General features: G+C 34.7%; 1 pseudogene across 1 annotated transcript; it reads left to right on the forward strand.

Moving 5' to 3' along the window:
- Window positions 1-1472: 1472 nt before the first annotated feature.
- LOC145602203 (putative manganese-transporting ATPase PDR2) lies at window positions 1473-11129 on the forward strand (annotated as a pseudogene). The gene is made up of 6 exons (XR_014104507.1): window positions 1473-1729; window positions 7380-7667; window positions 7763-7855; window positions 7954-8114; window positions 8785-8943; window positions 10154-11129. The product of XR_014104507.1 is annotated as a putative manganese-transporting ATPase PDR2 (transcript).
- The last annotated feature ends 11954 nt before the right edge of the window (window positions 11130-23083 follow it).

Here is a 23083-nt window from a genome sequence, read left to right on the forward strand (position 1 = left end):
GGTAAAATGACCGTTTAAGGGCATATTGGATGGTTCGTTCGATCTGGCAGCATTCATGAGTCGCTCATTCAACTGTCCCTCGGAGACACGGTCGAGAAATGCCATTACCAGAGTAACCTCCGTCCTTTCTTTCTCTCGGTCTCACCCAAAGTGGCAGACTGAATTGTTAGAGTGAGCCTGAAAGAAGGTAGAGGATAATCTCCCAACTTCAAGCCAGGAAGCATTTTAGCGTCTCGTAAGTCAGCGCCCAAACGGGCACTCCCGCGAAAGCGGTCCGCAGGTGTCCCCCTCCTAGGAGGGGACCGATGATCGACCCAATTGGGCTCTCGGAGGGTATTAGAGACCATGGTAAACATCTTCACAATTTTTAGTTTTGGGCGAAAGAAGGTCAAAAAATTACAAAATTAAAGGCTATAATCCACGCTTTTTGAGGAAATTTTGAGGTTTCAACGCCCGGTGGCGAAAAGCCTTTAGACCCTAAGGGATACATCTCGGGGTCATATAATTCCGTGTGAAACCACATGTGATCATTATATGTTGTCATAAACTTATGTGGTAGACTTGATTTTACTAAATCACTTTAGATTGTGAACGGGTAAAATGACAGTTTAAAGGCATATTGGATGGTTCTACCGATCCAATTGGACTCTTGTAGGGTATTAGGAACCATGATAAACATCTCGGCAATTTTTATTTCTGGGCAAAAAAAGGTCAAAAATTACAAAATTTAAGGTTATAATCTACGCTTTTTAAGGAAATTTTGAGGTTTTGGGGCCCGGTGGCGAAAAAAGGCAAAATTGAAGGCTATAATCCACCCCATTGTTCAAGTGCAGGTTGGGTTCAGATCATTGTCGGTTAAGGTCGGGTCCTCGGGTCAGATTAGTTTTTTACAGCTTTAGGGTCTCAATACTTTTCGACACCGCGCCCCGGACCTCAAAATTTCCTCAAAAACTGTGGATTATGTAGCCTTCAATTTTGTAATATTTTTTGACCTTTTGGAAATAAAAATTGCCAAGATGTGTATCATGATCCCTAATACCCTCCGAAAGTTTATTTGGGTGGGTGGAACATCCAATTTGCCTTTAAATGGTCATTTTACCCACTTTCGTACATGCCTCTTGTATTGGCTATAAGCTCTCATGGGGCCTTTACCTTGCCAAATAATCGACATATATGGATCCACACAATATTATATGATCCGGAATTCATCCCGTCATCCCGTAGTGTTCACAAAGTCTTATATGTGGCTGGCCACACCGTGTGGCAGGGGTTACTTTATTAGTGTAATAGGGGTTACTTGATCAGTGTTAAAGGGGTTACTTCGTCAGTGCTATAGGGTTACTCAGTTAGTGTTATAGGGGTTACTCAATTAGTATTACAGGGGTTACTTGGTCATTTTTATATGGGTTACTTTGTTAGTTTATAAGTGGTCACACGGTGTGGCTAGCCATACACAAGACGGGCTGCGTAGTGTTACATGAAATTCCAAGACCAGCTCCTGACATCTCTTAAATCGCTCTGATTTCGTGTATTATACTATCAACCCTATATCTCTGTCTTCCCTCGACCAAAAATTTCATTCTCATTTTTCGAATTTCCAATTTCGATTCAAAAACTTCCAATACAAATTCTCATCCTTGGACCTCTGCCGCCGATTCAATTCCGCCGTCTGCATTGCCGCCGAATTTCGCCTTAGCTCTTGTGATCTTCCTTCTTCAATTTAATCGAGGTACTTTTACAAATTCAATCGAATTTTATATTTAGAATTTACAGTTTCTGAAATCTACTTTGTAATTATTTGAGTTTAGTAGTTTGTTTTTGAGGAATTGGATCATGAACTTTTGAGTTTGAGTTTAATTTGAGTGTTTGAATTGCATGCAATCATAATTCTTAATTGCATTTGTAATTTTAGAACTATAGAAATGTAATTGAATTTGATGTTGTAGCTGATTACAGTATGTATTTTGATTTTAGTTTGAATTTTCTGCTTTCATTTTGTGACTGAGTTAGTGACATAGATTATAGAAATTAGAAAATGAACAACTGCTTTCATTAGCTAAAGTCGCGACTGATTTTGATCGAACAAATTCTTGAAAAGGAATATAACCTTGAGATAATCGGGAAATCGTTTTCGAGGCAAAGTGAGAAAGGATTGACTCTGTGGGAGTAGATTGTGTAGTCATTGAACATTCTGATATCAATTTCATTGTCTCTTCACCTTTATTTAAGAATCTTATTACCTATTCTTATTTATTTCAAACAATATTAGACTAGATAAGATTAGAAAATTCATATTCGAACACCTTCATCCAAGTTATCAAATTAACTATTTCTTTTCTTAATAATGAAGGCTGTTAAGTTTACTAAATGTAAGTAATTATTTAGTTTATTTATCAAATTAACGAATTTTTCCTTAGTAATGAAGGTTGTTAAGCACTTAAGCTCCCTCGTCATACTATGTTGTCAATTATGGAAAATAAATCATAATTTTATTTTAATTTGGGTTTTTATTACTAAGTAGCCAATAAACCAATTAAGAAAAGGTATGTAAATTGAGAATAATAATGTCATTCAACTGCTGTATAATCCTTCATCATTGTAAGTCTGTGCGGAGGTAGTTTTTTGCAGCATAGAGGGGTGTCACATAAGAAGTGTTAATTGGTAATGAGATAAAAATACTTTTTTTTTTCTTCTTCTGCTTTTCAAAATAGTATAATTAGGGATCTTTATGCATAGCACCTTAAAACACAAATTTTATTATTAATATACCTGATATGTTGTGCAAAACACTGCTAAGAGCACATCTTACTTTGCTCTATTTTATAAATTCCCGGATATAAAAGTACACATATTTCCAATCCTCTTTACTGTAATTGTTTATGGGAGAAGACAAATTTCAAGGGACGTGCTTTAGGATTATAATAGAGACTCATTTGCGAACACTTAATTTGATAGTAGAATCTTTAATCTGAATGCTATCTACTTTGTGTTAACTCTCCCTTTGCCTTCATGTGAAACTTTGGCTTTCTCAAAAGACTGATCGATTTTTTCAATGAAATGGATCTATTAATTAGAATCTGGGGTGGCTTAATTTGAGAGCAACGACACTATAGAGTGCCCTTATGGTTGAAAGGAAAGTTTTATGTGACGGCATTAGATTGGCGTTATTATATAGGTTGGGTGTTTAAGAATGAACATATTAAAAAGTTAGAGTGTAGCAAAGACGCACTTGTTGAGATGGATGTGTGGTAACACTTTCAAGGGTGATGTTATGGAATGGAAATCAGGTATTTAAAAATCAAGGTGCAATAGGTAAATTGATAGATGATTGTAATGTGGATGGTTAAATCACCAACAATGGTGTTTACAAGCAAACTAAAACTCTCACCAATTTTCATCATATATTTTCATTTCAAAAATCTCTGTAGATTAACCACCTCCCATAATCTTGTTGCTTAAGCAATCTTTAATATATTTAACAACTAATTATGCTTTGCCTAGAGCCTTAGACTACCCTTCCACTCAAGCTAGTTCATTACATTTGGAGGAAAGTTGGAGTTGTAGATATTTGTAATAAGATCAGTGATAATCAACTATGTTAGTTTGGGCATGTGAAATGTCAACGTAAGAATGCATTGTTAAGGAAGGAGGGGGGTTGGGATAATGAAATATTTCAAAAGATATGGAGGCAAAAAGGGTTTGCAAGTAAGTTATTTCCTTATTTTTTCCCACTACAAGAGAAAAGGGAAACTATATTTTTGGCTCAAAGTGTTTGTGGAGTTCGAGTGATATTTTGTGTTGCATATTTAGGGCATTTGAAGTGGAGGGTCTTTTACTTTGTTGTCCTTAGGCCTAGCAGTTCCTTTATTGATATGATGCTTCCTTTATTTGTTGAAATGTTTTTTTAATAGCTTACCACAAATAAGCAAAAGAATTTTGAGGATGATGGTATTTATTTTAGCGGGAGGTAGACTGATAATAGGGCATATGTTACTATATCAAGATGAAGCTAGAGAAGGCAACCTATTAGGTTAGGTTAACTTAATGTTTTTGGACAAAGTTATGAAGTGACATCAACATAAGCAAAATGAAGGATGTTTTATTTTAAAGGAAATAAATTCACACCATACTTGATGATAAAGAAATATGTTTTTTCCATTTTTAGTCGATTGGATTTTTCTAAAAATATAGGGTTGTGGGTTTTTATGTGAGTGGTGGTGGATTAAGAGTGGACTAAGGAGGGATTTTAAGATTCGGGGGGGGGGGTGGTTTTGGGATAGGTGGGGTTGTTTTCATGTTGATAAAGGTGTGGTTTAGGGGAATGTAGGGCTTATTTCAGGGGTTTTTATGGTGGTTTGATATGCTATGGGAGGTGTTTGAGCGGTGAATCCGGTGATTGGCGCCTTGGCGGTGCTGGTTGGCAGTCTTGAAAGTAGATAGCTCATTCCTCTAGCAAGTTTATCCCATGTATGAAAGTAACCAATGCCTTCATCTTGTAACCATTCCTTTGCCCTATCTCGTAATGAGAAAGAAAAAAGGCGAAGTCTAATAGCATCGTCGGTTACTCGGTTACACCATCGAGCTTCATAGTATCACACTTTTCCAAGAAACTGTCTATGTACAAAGGAATCATTGGCTCAATTCAAAACTCGAGCGGTGACAAGTAGTCTAACAATACTAGAAAGTAGTCAGTTGTATCTGGAATACCATACTCAAAAAGTGATTTCGTTATTTCACCTATGTTTCTTTAGTTTTTCTTCCTTCTTCTTTTACCTCTTCATCTTCATGCAATAGCTTCGATCTTAGAATCAAAAGATGTTAAATGATCAGAATCTTAACTAAAACGGTAGATCAAAGACATACCGAAGCAACAAAACAAAAGCTTAGTAAAAACGAATCAAAATAACTTAATTAAAACCGATAGTCGACGCCAAAATTTAATGGGCGTGTCGCATACCTAACAAATGTAACCAAACTAACTAGCTGAGTAAGTAAGGGTCGAATCCTAAGAGACTAAAATATTAACTAATCAAAATGACTCAAGTTATTATTAAGTAACCAATCAATAGTTAAGAATTATAAACTAATTATTAAAGAAATAGCAAGAGTTATTGATGGCTTCCCAAATCAACTATCAAGCCTACTTCCGTGGAATCAAACAAATAAGGGACATTAAACTCAATACTTAACTTTTTAATTATCTAATCAACTACTTCAGAGAAGAACTTCAAACCCTTGATTGAAATACCCGAATCCCGTTAATACCCAACTTCCGTTGCAATAAGAACAATGGGATGATAACAATGCTAATTATTCTTATTCTAGCATTGGCATAAAAATAATCAATTAAGCAAGTCAATTGGGACTACTATTGGGGAATTTAAAGATTCTATTCATGCATCAATCATATTCGGGTTCCGCTAGATCTCGGATCGAGAAACTACTCACACATATTAACGAAAGCAAAAACAATATTTATTAAAGAAAACATGATTAATAAGCAATAAAAAGTTAAAGAGAGGAATAGAGATGAATACCAAATACTTGAATTGAGAAATATACCAATTGTTTGAACAAAGATCCAAACTTAAAAGTGCAATTAAAATTAAGTAGAGAGCAAAAACTAGGGTTTTCATGAAGTTTTTGAAGGGTAAGAATAGAACTAAGTGTGTTCAATTGGGGTTTACAGGGGGTATTTATACCCCACAAAATGAGAAATTCCGAAAATTATGGACACTGGGCTTTGTACACCTTTGCTCGGTCTGCCAAGGCATCGCTGCCCGGTCGGGCGAGCGTAGCACTCTTCATCTGACTCTTCTTCAATGTCACAATATTGATGATCTCTTTTCTGTGCATGGTCAGACCAGGCAATGATGCCAGGTCAGACGCAAGAAGCAGCAAGCAAAATCCCAACTTTTAAAGCTTGTAATGTTGGGTGAGGCGATGGGGGTAGAAGACTTCTTTATACTCTTTTGCTCTTCTTCCTCCGCCCTAGCAGTCTGCCTTGCAGGGCAGACACGGTAAATTGCTTCTTAATCGTAACAAACTCTTGTGGCCATCCGAAATTGGTCCGAGTCATCCAAAAATCTTCGTATTCTTACAAAACTCAATCAAGTAGACCAAATCGCACCAGAGAAGAGAATGTTAGCAAGAAATGGCTCCGTAGAGCTCAAAATCATGCGAAAATAGCTATTAAAACGGGGACAAAATATGGTATAAAACATGTACATCAGACCTTTCTCTGGATTTTTTGTCAATCCTTTGCAAATGTTCTCTTGGCCTCCTTTGCAGCTTGTACTTTTCTTATATTCTGCTATTTACTTTTGCATTCTTCCTTTTCTGTCTTCACCCTAGTTTTAACACTTTCATTTGCTACTATGTCCCTGTATAACTTATTGGGCCTCCTTTCAAAGCTCTCAAGTTTCCAGCTCCACACTTGTAAGTGTTTGCGATAGTCCCTAACTTTTCGTTAGCATTACCCTTGGTTTGAATTCCTTCTTTTTTTTTCCCCGTCTTTGGTTCTTGAGCCAAAAACAGGTCAAAATTTTTTTCCTATTAGCATATGAAGGAGAGGAACCATTTCCATTTGCTCCTGCTCTCTCTCTCTCTCTAAATTTTGTCTGCCACATAGACAGATATTAGTTTTAGTTTGTCCTGAGATGATAGTTGATGGATTCTCACTGGGAATAACCTTACAGTCCCATTGGTGCTCATGCACTTCCCTTAAGGAGAAAGTAGTTAGCCTGAGTTTGAGACACGCTGCCTATGAAAGAAAAAATTTATAGTAAGGGTTGGCTATTATGAAACTATAAACAATAATTAATATATCTAACCGGAGTTTGTGTGAGTGCCTTAGGCAGATCCCCCTTGTGCTAAAACAACTATTTGCTTGCCCCTTTGTATGGCCATTAATGCCTCCATGAGAACTAGACTGATATCATGCATGGTCCACACAGTACTTGCATTTTTTTCTTTTTTCTGAAGGTTATATCTAATGCATGGTCCACGCAGTACTTGCATTTTTTTCTTTTTTCTTCGTATGGCCATTAATGCCTCCATGAGAACTAGAATGATATCATGCATGGTCCCCCATGTGCTAAAACAACTATTTCCTGACGATCATCTAGTTTCATGGAACTAAGGGCGCTAAATTCTAACTTTAATCCCATTACTGATTCATGTCCATAAGATGTTACTAATCTGTACACTGGCTACCACCTTTGTCCAAGATTGCTGTTTTTCAATATATCTAGGTAAATAAATTAATATAGAATTGTAGCATTGCTGTTTTATCATTCATCTAGTCCATGAGAGGTGTTTTTTGTGAACTATATGCTGAAATTTTTATTTATTGGGCTTGGAAAATTGAAATTATGTAGGTATCCAGTATCCACTATGGGCAGATCTGCTGAGGAGAGGCTATCAATTAAAAGAGATAAAAACCATGTACTTTGTGGACGTACAACTATACTGCAACGCACTTGAGACAAGATAGTTAATCCATTTTACTGTTATATCACATTATGCTCAAACTTTGTCCTCTAAAATATGGTGTTGTATCAGTCTTTACATTTGAAAAACACTTTGGTGGCTGTGTAGCTGTTGTCTTTCTGGATTCAGGACAAGTCAATGAAATTAGCTGTGAACTATATAATTTTCTACTGAGAGTAAGTAATAATCTTACAAATCTGAACTGTCATTGTTGGTAACTTGGTATGCTTCATATAAATCTTCTCACATGCCATTTTGTAATTTGTATCAGGTTACTGCAAACAGTTGGGAAAATGGATTGTTTATCTTATTTTTGATTGTATTCGACTATTCGCAGTTACCTGCCAGTTATGTTCTGAAGAAGGCAAGTATATGCTTACATGGTTACTATTAATACTAATGAGCTTCTGTGCACTACAGCTCTCTTTAGCTTGCTCCTGATAACTAAAATGATTTTTGTAGGGGCTGGAGGATCCTATCAGGAGCAGATATATGCATACTTATCCTCAGTTGTTCACTAATTATTACATCTGTTATACCCCATGAGCTTCCAATGGAATTATCTATATATGGGAATCTATGATATATTGCACGGAGCCATTCCGATTTCCAATTGCTGGAAGGTGATTGACTTTTTTTTTCAAAAGCTTGTCAATTCATTTCTTCTTCCTAAGTCAGTCATGTACTCATGTGACTCATGTCATCATTTGTTTGAAAGGTTGAATCAAATAATATATTTTTTGTTTTGATGGGAAGCATGGTGGCTTAGAATGATAAATCTGTGATTGCCCTGATTGATTAGTCGCAATTGGAATTGTACATTATAACTGAAAATTCATAAGATCACACTATCTGAAATTTAGGTTGGGTTTCATAGCCAAAAATAACATTAGTCTCTTGTTTTGTTTATTATGTTAATGTTCTTGCTTTTATGTTTTAATTTACAAAACAAAAGCAAGCAGTTTAGCAATAAAGTTAGAATTTGTATTATCACTTTTGAAGCGAAAGTCAGTCAGTTGCTTCAAAGCAAGCAGTTTAGCAAATTTAATTATTTGTTTGAGTGATTAGTGTTTGTGTAATAATACAGGAAAAAAAGGAAAATTTTGTAAGGGTTTTGGGAAAGGAGTAACTAGTACAGGTATACTTGATACCATACAAACGGCGTCTAACATGTTAACAAACGGATTTATTAAACGCTTTGATACAGCTAACTGCCCTTCATACTGTCTAAGCATATGACAGTGCAACTTTATGAGCTGGCAGATTAACACTGCTCTTCATTATTACAACTAGGCCAATAGATTTACTAGCCTCATTAATCAAAAAGATCAACTGGGGCATGCTCGGGTTGCTCCGGAACAGAAAGAGCTCATCATGACCACACTAAAAACTGTGGGAGGGATGACATTAATATGTGGCAATGGTATTAAAGATGTTGGAGCTCTCAAGCAGGTAAATTTTGTACTTCATGGTCTTCTATTATGTTGCATACTGCTGTGATTGCAAAGAGTGAATTTTTAAATAATGCTTTATTTTGAGTGGAAAAAAAAAGAAAAAGAAAAAGATTGCAAGGTGTAAATTCAATCAGATTATTTTAATGTGAGATGTCTGAATTCCTACTAAGCCTGTTAAATTTCATGATAATTGAACTGTCTAGATTTATGTTACTTGAGCTTGTGACTTAAAATATGATTTGGAGAGCAAATCAATGTGTAACATTTGCAATACTTGGCTATGATCACCATGGGATGTGTTTTTTTAGGCTATTGCAGAGGAATGGACTACTGCTTGCATGGAAATAGTTTGGAGAACTTTATCATTGGTCTAGATAAATTTTTGTTCTTTAAGTGTTGTTTGGGATTTTATTTTTCATAGTGAGATTGATGTAGATCATTGATTATTTACATATTTAATCACCTTCTCAATAGGGTACTTGGGGTTTGGGCAACTGTTGTACATATGTGTTTGGACTAGTCAGATAATCCAGTTGATGCTGGGAAGTGACTGGGGCTTAGATGGATGGGGTTCTATAGAGGATTTAAAGTTGATATTTTTGTGTGATACTTGTTAGACTTGCCTTGTTAGATGGATGGGGTTCTATGGAGGATTGGAAAGGAAACACAGGGAAGGGAAGTGAAAATTAATGAAGAGAAAATTTGCTTGTCAAGCTGGATTGTGCCTATAAATTTAGCAACAGCTGAAAGAACTAATCAATTCTCCAGAAGCTGTGTATATTTCCCTTGTTATTGCCAGTATCTCACCCGTCTAAAATTCTTATCAGTTTATTTGACGATAATTGGCTTGGGGGTGGGGATTGCTATCTACCAAGGGCACCAGTGGAACCCAAGTCTTTATGAGGAAACATATGTTCAATAGATTGATAGGTGGTAAACCTGAATGCTTGATAGGGGGCTTTCAGGGAAGGGATATAGTTTTTCCATATTTGCTGCATGTTTGTAATTGCTTTTTGTACATCCTTAAAGATAAAACAATCTGTCCTATTTTATGCTCAACTCATTGAGAGAGACAGCATCACAAATTTTTTTTTTTTTTTTTTTGAAAGAAGCAGCATCACAATCTGATGCAAGGTTCTTCTCTAGTCAAAGCTTTACTACGTGTAGGCTCTATAATCAATGGTTTTGGTCTGCTATTTATGTTCTAGGCACATGTTGGGGTGGATGGGGTGGGGTGGCTTTGCTAAATGCTGTTCCTCCAAACCAAAATGGAGATCAATCTGAAGCTTTGAAATGAAACTACTACATCGAAGTCCAAGAAACTAAAGATTGCTTTGGAGGATATGAAAACTATCAGTGTTGAAGGTGAAGAGACTTCTAAAGGCCGCTTAGTTGGACTGCTGTTGAGTTGCAGAAACAGAAGCTAGAAAAAAATGATGAAAGAGATGAATGAAGATGGTTGTGATGGCCGTTCAGCCCCTATTGTGTACGTAGTGTATGCGTCTATGGCTTCTCCTTTCATGCATGCATCAGTGGCCCCATTACAGATATCATGTGTTTGGGTCAGACTGTCAGGTACTTTCTTACTACACTTCAGATGTTCAATTTAACTGCCTTGCAACTGCCTATGTGTTCAGTGTCATGAACTTGGATGGTGTCAAGCTTGGTGATATCCAGGCGACTGTTAGTGAAGTTTTCATTGCTGCATTTTTCCTATTCATCCCCCATGCTCAATTCAGACACTCAGCTAATTGACCACCCCAGTATATTCTGCTGTTACGTTTTTCTCTCTTTAATTGGACAGTTTTCTGTCTACCTCCATTACTTGATTAATGGCAGGAAGGAGGCTGGGAAATACATGCCTGATGAATGTATTGAACCAGACTAATTTTTCATCCAAACCTGGTAAACACAGTTCCATACATGGTTCAAGTGATGTTGCAGGTTGCCACATTTGCAGTAAATTACATGGGGCATCCTTTTAACCTGAGCAATACAGAAAACAAGCCTTTACTTTATGCTCTTCTAGCAGCTGTTGGTTTCGAGTGCAACTAGGCGCATAGCTCCTATTTGTTTAGGATGTATATAGGAGGGTTAATTAGTAAATTTACTTAGTTTTTGTGAATTTTTTATTGCTACAGTGGTATTTTTAATGTACCATTATACTTACAGTGAAATTTTTAATATACTACTAGGTATAAGCTATTTTAGTAGTACTATTTATAGCTATTATAGGTAACAGTGGTACAAATATTGTACCACTAGAAAAGAAAAAATTCACCACTCTTTTGTCGTATAGCTGCTATTTACTTGGCATGTAAATAGCAGCTATGCGCCAATACTTAACCGTTGGTTTCTTTGTTGTGATCATGTCTGCTTTATTTAGGGACCTCAATGATTGGCGTAAGCTGGTGATCATGCTCACAGCTTTAAGGGATAAACTATTGATTTGGGCTTTGCTTATGTTCTAAGGTGGGCATTCCCCAGAAAAAAAGCCTGCTTGGAGAAAATGCCAGCAGCAAGCTATGGCTAACTTCGAGAAGAACAGAAAGAGTAATTTTTGGCAATGAGTTACTGATGAAACTATTTCATCAACCTTCAACGCATCTCACTGCTGCTGTCGCCATAAATAGATGGAACAAAATGGTGGTGGCTTACATTTAGCCATATGTTTCTTGTTTTATGGTTGTGTTGAGCATTTTTGTTAGGGTATGCTTCCATATTCTTTGCAAACAAATGAATTGCCGATTTAGTTTCTTCGGGCAGCCGTAGTGAAACTGAAAAAGTAGTTGCCAACAAAATTATGTAATTTTTTAATTTTAGGAAAATTTGATTTAAATAATCAAACCTTTGACGTATTTATTTTTAATAATCCAACCTTTGAATTATTCCTGAATAATCCAAGCTTTAGAGGTTGTTCTTTTTTATCTGGCCAATATGACCGGTTACCTTCTCTTCAGGTAATTTTTTATACATTTTTTCTTTACAATTTTTTAACAAAAATAAATTTAAAAAATAAAGTCAAAAATAAAAACCCTATTAAACCACCAGCCCCCACCCCTTCCCCGGAAAACACCCTACACCCTCACACACTCGCCGGAAAATAACCTCTACCCCTGCCTTCCACCGCCGCCGGAAGTCACCGGAAAACCCACCCGCATCAACTACAACTTTAAACAACAACACACCAACGCAGCTCCTCTGCTCCACCATCGCCACCCATCTACAGAAATCAACCACCTTGTCCCTGGTGCATCCCACAACATCACCTCCCACAGCCAGCGCAAAAACGCAACTCAAACAGCAACTCCACCCAACCATCAATGATCCTCCATTCAATTGATTACTTCCATAATATTTTCCAATATAACCCCAATTTCTTCTCTCCCACAATAATCAAATTGGGGGTAAATTATAGGGTTTTGAAGATCGAAGATTTTCTGTAAACTGATGGAAATTGAAACAGAGAGAAAAAAGGAGAAAGAGGGAAGAGGGTCGGGTTTTCGATGGTTTTGGGCAAAATTCGTCTCGACACCCACAAGATACGTTACGAAAACGACTCCAAACACCCCGGAACCCAAAAATCGGCGGTGGGGTGGGGGTTTACGATGGTTTTGAGCAAGGTTTTGGGGGAGGATGGATGGGTTTTTGTGCTGGTTTTGCGTGATCGATGGTGGTAGGGTGTTTCAACAAGGTTGGAGGGGTTTCTAGGTTCGAGGGTGTTTCTGGTTGTCGTGTTCCTGGGTTTGTGATGGTGCTGCTGGTGGTGGGTCTTCGATTTGGTGGTGGGTTTAGGGAGGTTGGCTGCTCTAAGCTTTGGTAGCCGGGAGTTATGGAGGGGATGAAGGAAGGTGAAGGGAAAGGGGAAATAAAAAATAAAATAAAAAAAAAAAATTTTAGTTTTTTTATAAAAAAATGAAGAAAATAAAATTAGACAAATCAAAATATGAAATGTGGCAAGGTAACCTACTATTGTAGGTTGGTGACCGGTTTGGCCTAATAAAATAAAATACCCCTTAAAGCTTGGATGATTAGAGAATAATCAAAAGGTTGGATAATTAAAAATAAATATGTCAAAGGTTGGATTATTTAAATCAAATTTTCCTTAATTTTATGCACCCCGTAATTTAATAAGCCACAAATCTAAAATTGTTACTATTGCCTGATTTTTCTAAACAGTAATTTCTGTAGAATATATATTAACAATTAATCAAATCAGATATGGAGTAGTTTGCAAAATCCAATCTACATTCCCTTGGTTACCAATAATTTTTAGAAGTTGCCACGAAGTCAGGTTGCTCCTACGCACTGGTTGGCTGTCCGTGCTCGTGATCACCATTTCTTTTGCTGGTCTTTTTAGCTTGTGTTTGTTGTTCTGTTTGTTTCTTTGTTAACGATCTTTGTCAATATATATATATATATATATATGGGGTGTCAATCGGGTTTTCGGTTCAGTTTTGGGTTCGGTTTATCGATTTTCGGTTTGTAACGGGTCGATTTTTAACGGGTTGGAATTACTAACAGGTCAGTTCGGGTTGGTTTTAAATAATTTCGGGTAGGTTCGGCTTGGTTTATTTTTATTACAGTTTCTTTTCGGGTCGGATTCTAATCAAGTCGGGTTATAATTGGTTCGGGTCATAATCGGTTCGGGTTAAATTCGATCGGTTCAAAAACGGGGTTTGTCGGTTTAAAGCGGGTTTTGGGTCAACACATATTGGGTCCTAATCGGTTCGGGTTGTAATCAGTTTGAGTTGAACTCAGTCGGTTTGACAACTGGTTTTGGCAGTTTTAAACGGGTTTCGTTAACATATATCGTCTAGTATATCCTCAATGTTATTTAATTAGTTATTTTTAGTAGATCATACGGAGTATTAATTAGTTAATTTGACTTTATGTCCCTTTTTTGTATAATGATTTTAAGGATCAAATAATAATAACAAATCTAGAGTAAGCTTTTGATTTAGATTTTTAATTTTTTTAATACAATATAGTGTTCCATAAGCCATTACTCGTTAGAGGACGATAATATTTTAGCATAAGAGTTTCAATGACATCAAAATTCCAAACCTTTTCAATATAAATACTTTGTAATTCAAATTAAACCCTTTTGTTTTACTATTGATAAACATACCCAAAAAAAAAAAAAAAAAAAAAAAAAAAAAAAGTAAAAAAATAAAAAAACTCTACGGTCATAACGGGTTACGGACTTACGAATTATAAACGGTTCGGTTATAACCGGTTACTGCTTGTAAACGGTTCAGTCATAACTTATTACGGGTTATAAACAATTCAATCCTAACAAGTTATAGGTTGTAAACGATTTGGGTTTGTCGAGTTTTTCCCGGGTTTAAACAATTTCGATTTACACTGGGTCGGGTTGTTATTGGGTTCGATTGTACTCGATTCGGGTTGTTCCCGATTTCGGGTTGTATCAGTCCGGCTTGATAATGGGTACAGTTCATTAACGGTTCTCAAACATTCGGATCGGTTCAGTTTCAGGTTTTAAAAAATCGGGTCGGGTCGGTTAACGGTTTTAAATTAACAGGTTTTTAGTGGTTCGGTTCCTTTTCAAAACAGTTCGAAACGGTTCGGATTCACCAGTTCGGGTCGGTTCTTGACAGCTCTAATATATATATATATATATATATATATATATATATATATATATATATATATATATATATAGAAGGGTTGCAAATCGTACTATATATTGTATAATGATGTAAATAATATACGTAGTATTACGGAATATACCATTGAGCATGATAATCTATACTAAACTTACACATTTTGCAACACTTTCTCTTTCTTTCTCATTTGGAGTTTACAACCGTAACAAGGGTAATGACTCTAATTAGTCATTCTTAAGTTTATTATTATCAACGCATCTGATTGATCATTGATGTAACACAAATGTTGTGTACACCAAACACGGTCAAAGAATATGTAGAGCTTTCGACCAACAATACAATTTCTTTATGTCATGTCATAAGAAATGACTTAAAATTTAATATAACTTATTTTCCCATCAAATGTTAGGTTAAATACCTTGACATTTCTAGCATTAACGTCAGAAAAATTGCCCAGATTATTGACATTAGTCTAGGTAGAATGTATATTTAGACTTCGGTTAAAAGCAGAGTCAAAATATAATGTTTTAGACTATATATTTTGTTAACTTTAACACGTTTTTTGCAAAATAAATCTCTATTTATCGCCTGCTTAATTAACTTTTTTTCAATTTAAATCATTTTATGGAGTAAAAACAATTGATGGATGATAGCTAATAATTCTCAGCTTGAAATTAACTCAGCACAAAAGGACTTTAGTTTCCAACAACTCAAATGTTGAAAATGTAGCAACAAATCCTTTTTATTTTTTTAAGACAAATTAGGTGAAACAATTAATCACACAAATCATCAAATGTAAAAATATTTAAATAACAGTGACAAAGAATCTTAATTATGTTTAATAAGAGTAATAAATTGACACAGTTAAACTTAGCACATATGTCAATGCACCTTAAAGATATATATATATATATATATATAATTATATATTGTACTGTATTTTTCAAAAAAAAATATATATATATAAAAAAATTGATATAATGAAAATTTATTTTAATATGATTTAGTAAAAAAAGTTAACCGTATCAATTATTCAGGAACGTGATCCATTGCTTGACTAAGTATGTATAGCTAAACCTGCTTGGTAAGAGTCTTATCTTAGATAATAAACTCCTTAAAGTCTAATGTTCAAATCCTATTAAACTAGCATATTTGGAAGTGGAGATTCCTTACCATCAAGGTCATTTTCCTTACTTTACCAAAAATAAATTCGCATATAGTACAATGTAGACAAGGCAAAAACTAGGTTTGTACACAGTAGTAATGGACTTGGAGTCATGGACCACGAACCCACAATAAGAAACCAAGCAAGGATCTAGTACATGTAGGCGTGACACCTAATACTTATTTTGCTTCCAACCTTTTTTTTTTAAAAAAAAATTCAGAGTAAGAAAAGAATTAAATATAGGTAGTTTTGAGTAGTTGTTATGGATAATCTAAGATACTCTGTATTAAGGATGATAATACTGACTTAAATGTATTTTTAATCATAATTTAGTTACCTAACTTAATTTAGGTAGTATTAAGTTCTAGATTCAAGGGCAATTTAAAATATCATACAATTAGGGCCACTATACATAACATGGTCTCAAATGAACATATAAAGTTAAAATATTACAAAAATATGATATTGTGTCAAAAAAAAAAAAAAAACCATACAAAAATATGATATGTACTATAAAAACATATTACTAGTTCATGATCAATGAGCATATTCACAAACATTGAGTAGGTTACATAAATTGTGAAATCTCTAACAAAGGAAATCCTTGAAAGTGAGTTGTTCCATTCCAATAATTCTTTGCGCATCCTTAAATTCAAAATTTTCATCCTCCTTTCCTAATGCCACGATAAGGCCATTGGGAAAAAAAATGATATGGTTTACTCTCCTAGCATTACGGAGAGTCGGAGAGTGATACCAACTTTAGATTCTAGTACTTAATCATCTTTGCTAATGTACCTTTCACCGATTATTTAATTGCATCCTTAGGAGAAAGACACAAAATTGGTAAAAAAGGAGTTGTTTGCATGCACTACTACACACCCCCAATCATAGGCATGTCACATTAATAATGCAAGATTGTAAGGCATACTTTACCACTAATTATGTTCACTAAACACCCAAAAGTACTTACAAACTTAGCTTATGAGATGTACACCACAATTAATTTAAATTAGCCAGTTGCACCTCTATCCAAATAATTAGTCTCTCTCCTTAGCACAGTTCTTTACAATCAAAAGACCCTATCCCTTCCTTTTTAGGTCATTCACCCTATTTGTTAAAGGCATACTCCTTTTGCTAGGGAAAGTAAGCTTTAAAAAGCACCAGTAAGATCACAAATTAGCTGGGGAGATAAACATTCGGATAAGGCAATTGAGAACATTTTAGTACATTGTACTATGTTATGTACCGTACCACTCAACAGAAGATTCAGACAACAAAAGGTTACTGCTTACAGCTTACTCAAATACTCATCATTTCATAAAAGCAACATTTTATCCCAATGAGGGGGAAAAGAGAAATCCACTTAATTTAAAAGGCCCTCTAATCATGTTTATTCTAAAATCTTTGAGATTTTAATTAGATTTAAAGTACGTGGTAGAGAATAATACAGATAAGGCTAATGAATTGTTAACATCTATGTCAAATTATTTTCTTCATGGGGTTTCCATTGATAGGAACTAGACTTTCTTATAGGTTGTGGAGTATTATTTTCTTTTTTTTTTAAAAAAAAAAAAAAAACAAAGAAAATTAGAAATTATGAGTAATCATAATCTTAGACATAAAAAATTATAAAAAATCCAAAAGTCTCAATAGTACTCAACAGTCATGTTGATGTGAGGCATAATATGATATTACTCTGTACTATTTTGTTTAGGGTGGAGAGAACTACAAAAATACAAATGATATAAACGAAAATTGATCTAATGTCTTAGACATTACCCCTTTAAACTCTAACGACATCCACATATTTGTGATATTATCAATCACCTGAGATATTAACAAATGACACTTTGCATATCTGATCCGTAATCCTCAACTAACTTGTACAGTAATAGAGAGTGACGAATTTTAATACTAACGCCATACAGGCCACATGCTATTGATGAAGATGTGTGTTTGATACAATTCGACAACCTAATCCTTTGTGTGAAAGCATAACATCAAGCAATATTATGAAGGAGAGGAACTATTATCTAACAAAGTAGACTCGTGAGGACTGACTTGTACGGACTAGGTAAGTGCGTGGTTAGCAAATGCTATTAAATACTACAAGTATTAAATAAAATCAAGTTCGAGGGTAGAGTTATGCAAGAAATACTAAAATCAATCGAAAAACAATTATTTGTGCATGTGAATCACAAAGGCCAATAATAAGATTAATAACTCATGTATTGGATTCTCGACAATTCAACATGGGGTGGCCGATTGATCACTTTTGTTTTGACGGAATTCAAATACTGTTATATATTTCAAATTGTTCAAGTTAGACACTTGGACACAATAAACTCATGTCAAACATGATTACCCAACCTAAGTATACATATATAATGTGTGATTTATCCAATCTGATGATACCACACAATACTCCCTCTAAAGACTACCAATTAAAATAGCTGATATTGATAGATAACACAAACTAACATTTCATACTAAGGTAAGCAAATCAAAGTTCTTTAGAGGTGGCACACAAGTACACGAGGCTTATAGTGATAACCAAGTTTATGTCATCTCAAGTGACTTACCCTAACCACATCTCTATATTTAAAGCCATAAATACAATAAGACAACATGAAGTAAGTTCAATTTATATTAATGATTTTCTTAGGCGTGGGTCAAATACGGAGTAGAAAATAACATATCGAAATCGAAATTAAATGTATGATACATACAAGTCTTAACCAGATATAATATCGTGTCTTACTAATCACCTCATATTACTAATTTGGGGAAAAAAAAAAAAAAAAAAAACAGCCTAATAAATCTGACAGACGAATTTCATTTGATAATGAAGCTGAAAATCGACTAGTATGATAACTACTGCTAAAAATTGTGTGATTTCCACCAAAATGAAGAGCAATTTCTAGAAAGGGCCCATCAAAATTTTGTGCCATTAGATGAAGAGCTAGCATCAACCATTTCTTCCTTTTTATGTAGGTCCAAAAAAAGCATGATAATTGATGCATGCGATAAGGAATACAAAACACATCACATCATAAGCTTTGGTTGATTAGCTATTCATATGTTGTGCAATAACTGTCAACGTACTCCGTATTACTTACCACTTTACCAGACTAACCTGAAGATATTTGTGCAATAAAATTTCTCCTTTTCAAAGACGACAAACAGCAAGATACAACTTGCACCTGGGATCATAATCTTATTAACGATAAACTTTATACAACAGGTTTAATCATTTAAGTTCGCTTAAATTTAAAATTAAGCCATTTATTTAGTTGTATAGAATACACCCGTTGCACAGAAGACTTTTTAGAAAGCTAAAGTCAAGTTTGCACAATTTAAGAAAAATTAGTGCTAAGATCTAAGAAACATCCAAATCTCTAAGGATCGATTACCACCTATTACTGAGTTGTAACCAACTTCCATAGTCCGTACATTACCCTTTTTCTTTTCCCACTTTTCCTTTTTTCCTTTTCTTTTTTTTGAAAAGAAATCAGGATCTATCATACTTTTGATTCTAAGTTTCTAACTATACTAAGACTAGGGAGCAGACTCATTATAGGGAGGTAGTAGACAATTAGAAAAAAGGTGAGCTGCCTGCCAGCGAAACATTTGGTACGTGGAGCAAGTACGGGAACATAATTCACTACGGAGTCCTAATTTTATGTATGTATCATGTTTTGCATACCTAATTTGCACATTCTAAACAATGCTCTACTAGCCATTCAATAAGCATTCTACAAACCAAGCTTGAATATTTACTGAAATACTGAATCATGCAGTGATGTATGATACTTGTAGTCAGTTTCATGTAAGATAGAAACACGTCTTCCTAAAAAATTTAGAGTTCCCTACCAAGAAAGGCAAGAATTACTACCGACACTGATAATAATAAAATCTCATAGAAATGTCTAACTACAAGAATCATAGCACTGAGTTCATTTAGGAGACTCATAATTTAACTATTGTGAGTCTTACGACTATAAACAAGATGATGACTAATGTCTAACTAGTCAAGCAATAATCTAGATTGTCCAGAGATAAGAATGCGGCAAGATGAATCCCCTTTGGATAGAACTAGCAAGTAATCTGTAGCAAGTAAATTCTCTTAAGATAGTAGAATTGTGCCATCTTTGCAACAAAGTGGACTTTTCCAAGTTTAACTTCACCCTTAAATTGGGTGTTTTCAAGCTTTTCCATTGAATATTATCCAACTTTCCCTAGTGCATTGGCCAACAATGTCTTCTAGTCCAGGTTACACCAATTCAGATATCACAGGAATTTTTGATGCTTTGGCAACCTAGTTGCCTAAATTTTTACAAAATATTAATATTTTTTAATTTAACCTAATCATTCCGTAAGTACACCTAATTTCTATTTCATAAACTCTCCTCTATCTAAGAATGCATGCATTTCATGTTGTATGCATGCATATCTATAGATTTCCAAACATATGTACTCCTACTCAACTAGTTAAAGGATGACAAAGTAATGAAATCATGGTGAATCAGCTGTACTAATGAATTTCAGAACATAGGTGAGTATATCCCTATACTAATGTACTTCTTGCTTTTGCCTTTTTTTCTTTAATGCACTAGGACCACTAGGCACTATTCTTGCTGCATTCAACCAAAGACTTCAAAACTAAGAAGAACAACCACCGTTGCTTTGGATAAGGTTGGGACTAGAAGGTTATTGAGTAAGACACACCAGAAGAAATCTGATTCAGAAAGAACATGAGAAAATCACAATTGGTGCGACATAATGATTTAATAATGGCACCACTAACCAACTCTTATGACTTTAGCGACTCTAAAATTAACCCATTTGCAATAGGATTAGATAGAAGTAGGTGTATTAGCCTTAGTCCTTAGGGTGCATCATGTCACTAATGCCTTATCGGTTTAGACCTTAGGGGAATATAATTATAATTAAAATGTCTTATTCATTGCATGCTGCCTTACTCTAATACAGCTATTTGCGCACATTAGGACATATTCATCTTAGATATCACAAATAATAAAAAACATCAATGGCAGGACTCTACAAAAGTGATAGCCCATACTCCAATTCAGTGTTAACAATTTAGCTTACAGCTCTTAAGAAATACTATCAGAAATTAGATTTTATGTTGATATTTTATTTGTGGACTGTAACCATTCTATCAGTTTTATATTACTTGCTCCTAAGTGAAATGAGCCACACACGTAGCTACAAAATTTCCAATCATGGGGAGAGCATGTGGATTAGCAAAATATGGGGGCCAGAAAGTCTGATACGATTATACCAACCAAAGAGGATATACTACAATAATTTCTGAAGTTTCCTCCCCTGTTTATCACTTAATCAACCAAATATACTAATTATATCCTATGTTTAAGTGGTGTGTTACTATGTTACTAGTATTTCTAGGGTCTTTATAAAAATTACCACACACTATTATCCAGCTTACAATTTATTCTAACAAAAATTGAAAGGAATACGTGGTGTTAAGTAAGAAGTTTCTCACCTTGCAATCTTGCATAAGACAGATTAGACTTCTGGCACTTGGAATGAGCAATGTTGTAACTGTTGCAACATCCGAGAACTAACTTCTGCGGCAGAGGATAGATTTGATCTATTAGATGAGTTTTAAGTTTTAATAGAAAAAATCACTTGATCATGGCAGATCTTCTAATGGTTTTACCACAAGCTGTGAGAAATGTACAGGAACCCAAAGAAAGTTAGGAAATGGCTAAATGTGTTATTATCATAAAAATAGTACTAGTATAGTTAATTTCAATCATTTTAAGAAAAAATATTAAAAATAGAAATTTAATACTTTGTACGTATTCAGGCATTAAGCCCATGCACATGCAGATGGAACAGGAAAACATTCATATTCAAGGTTAACAAACAAACATTATGGCTTCAACATAAAAAAAGCAGTGAGACAACCAGAATGTAGTCTGCAATAAACTGTACGCACTTGTACCGTACAAGATAAAAAATTAACTAATCTTTGCCACTTTTACAGTTTTACTTTACTAAACTTTTCTGTAACATTCTTTAGACTTCTGTAATATGCTTTATACATCCCTTTCCTAGCCTGATCAAAGATAATAATAAAATTAAAACAACGTGAAACAACTGCAAGGAACAACAAAAGCACCATAATCTTGAACAGGACAGGTCAAATTAACCATTCTGAGATTAAAAGGTCAATCTGAAATAAAGTTATTTTGAAGCCAATGACCTCATGTGTCTAGAAGAAAATCTCTCTTATCTACAAAATCAACTCCCTATCCCCTTTCTTCCCCACCCTACCATAGAATCTCATTGCAACTTGGTGTAAACTATTGTTCCTTTAGTAATTTAATATTCTGAAATAGGTTGCTTTAGATATATATTAATTAGTGCTTAAGAAACAAGGAGTAATATAATAAACTCCACCACAAGATGGCTAGAATGGCTTACGTGGTGTTAGTCAGCATAATTAGGGTTAATCTCGACCCTTCGCCTACACTTATATCACTTTTAGAATTGATTAAAACAATCTAGAGCGTTCAACATTATTCTAAGATCAGCCAAAATAAGAGTTTAATGATTAGGTTAATTCTTTAGGACATAATTATATACTAAGTAGTTTCGGTCCCTAAGATGAGCAGGGAAAGGTCGACATGGGATTGTGGTCTTGATATTTTCTTAAAGGATTATGCTGATCTGGTGTTACCACAAAGAAGAATTTTTTATTAGACTGTTGGTATGGCAAAGCATCTTATGCTCTATGGTGACATACTGACATGACCATGGTTTGCTTTAAATTGGTATACTTAAAAAAGCTACTCAAATATTTTAAAAATAACAAAATCAAATCTAACCTAATAAAACATCCTTGTTATATGGTTTATTTGGTCAGATTAAAGACTTATTATAAAATCTCAACCGCCAAGTGTTATACTTGTATAGATGCATACTTATTCAAACCCCTTCCCAGTTTAGTCTACGCAAAGATGTACACCTAGTGTGGAAATATCTAAGCTAAAACTAAAAACACGGATGCTAACAGAAGAGGCAAGTATGTTTAAAACAAACACATATTTGATCCCATTCTAATTAAAGTTGTTTTATTTCAAAACTGTACAACTACGTTAGGTCAGGAAAACCTGACATGCACCAAGATACACCATAATGTTACTCGTAAAACCTACCCCTGCATAGCATTAAAATGTCCATCCCTATGAGTGTTTTACCATTGTTAGCAAGACTAGCCAATACAACAAATTATTTCTTAAAAAAGCGAGTCTCAAAGCAATACAGTCCACTTCAAATGTATGCATAGTAAA

This window comes from Chenopodium album, chromosome 21 (assembly GCF_948465745.1).
Source record: "Chenopodium album chromosome 21, dcCheAlbu1.1, whole genome shotgun sequence".
Lineage (NCBI taxonomy): Eukaryota > Viridiplantae > Streptophyta > Magnoliopsida > Caryophyllales > Amaranthaceae > Chenopodium > Chenopodium album.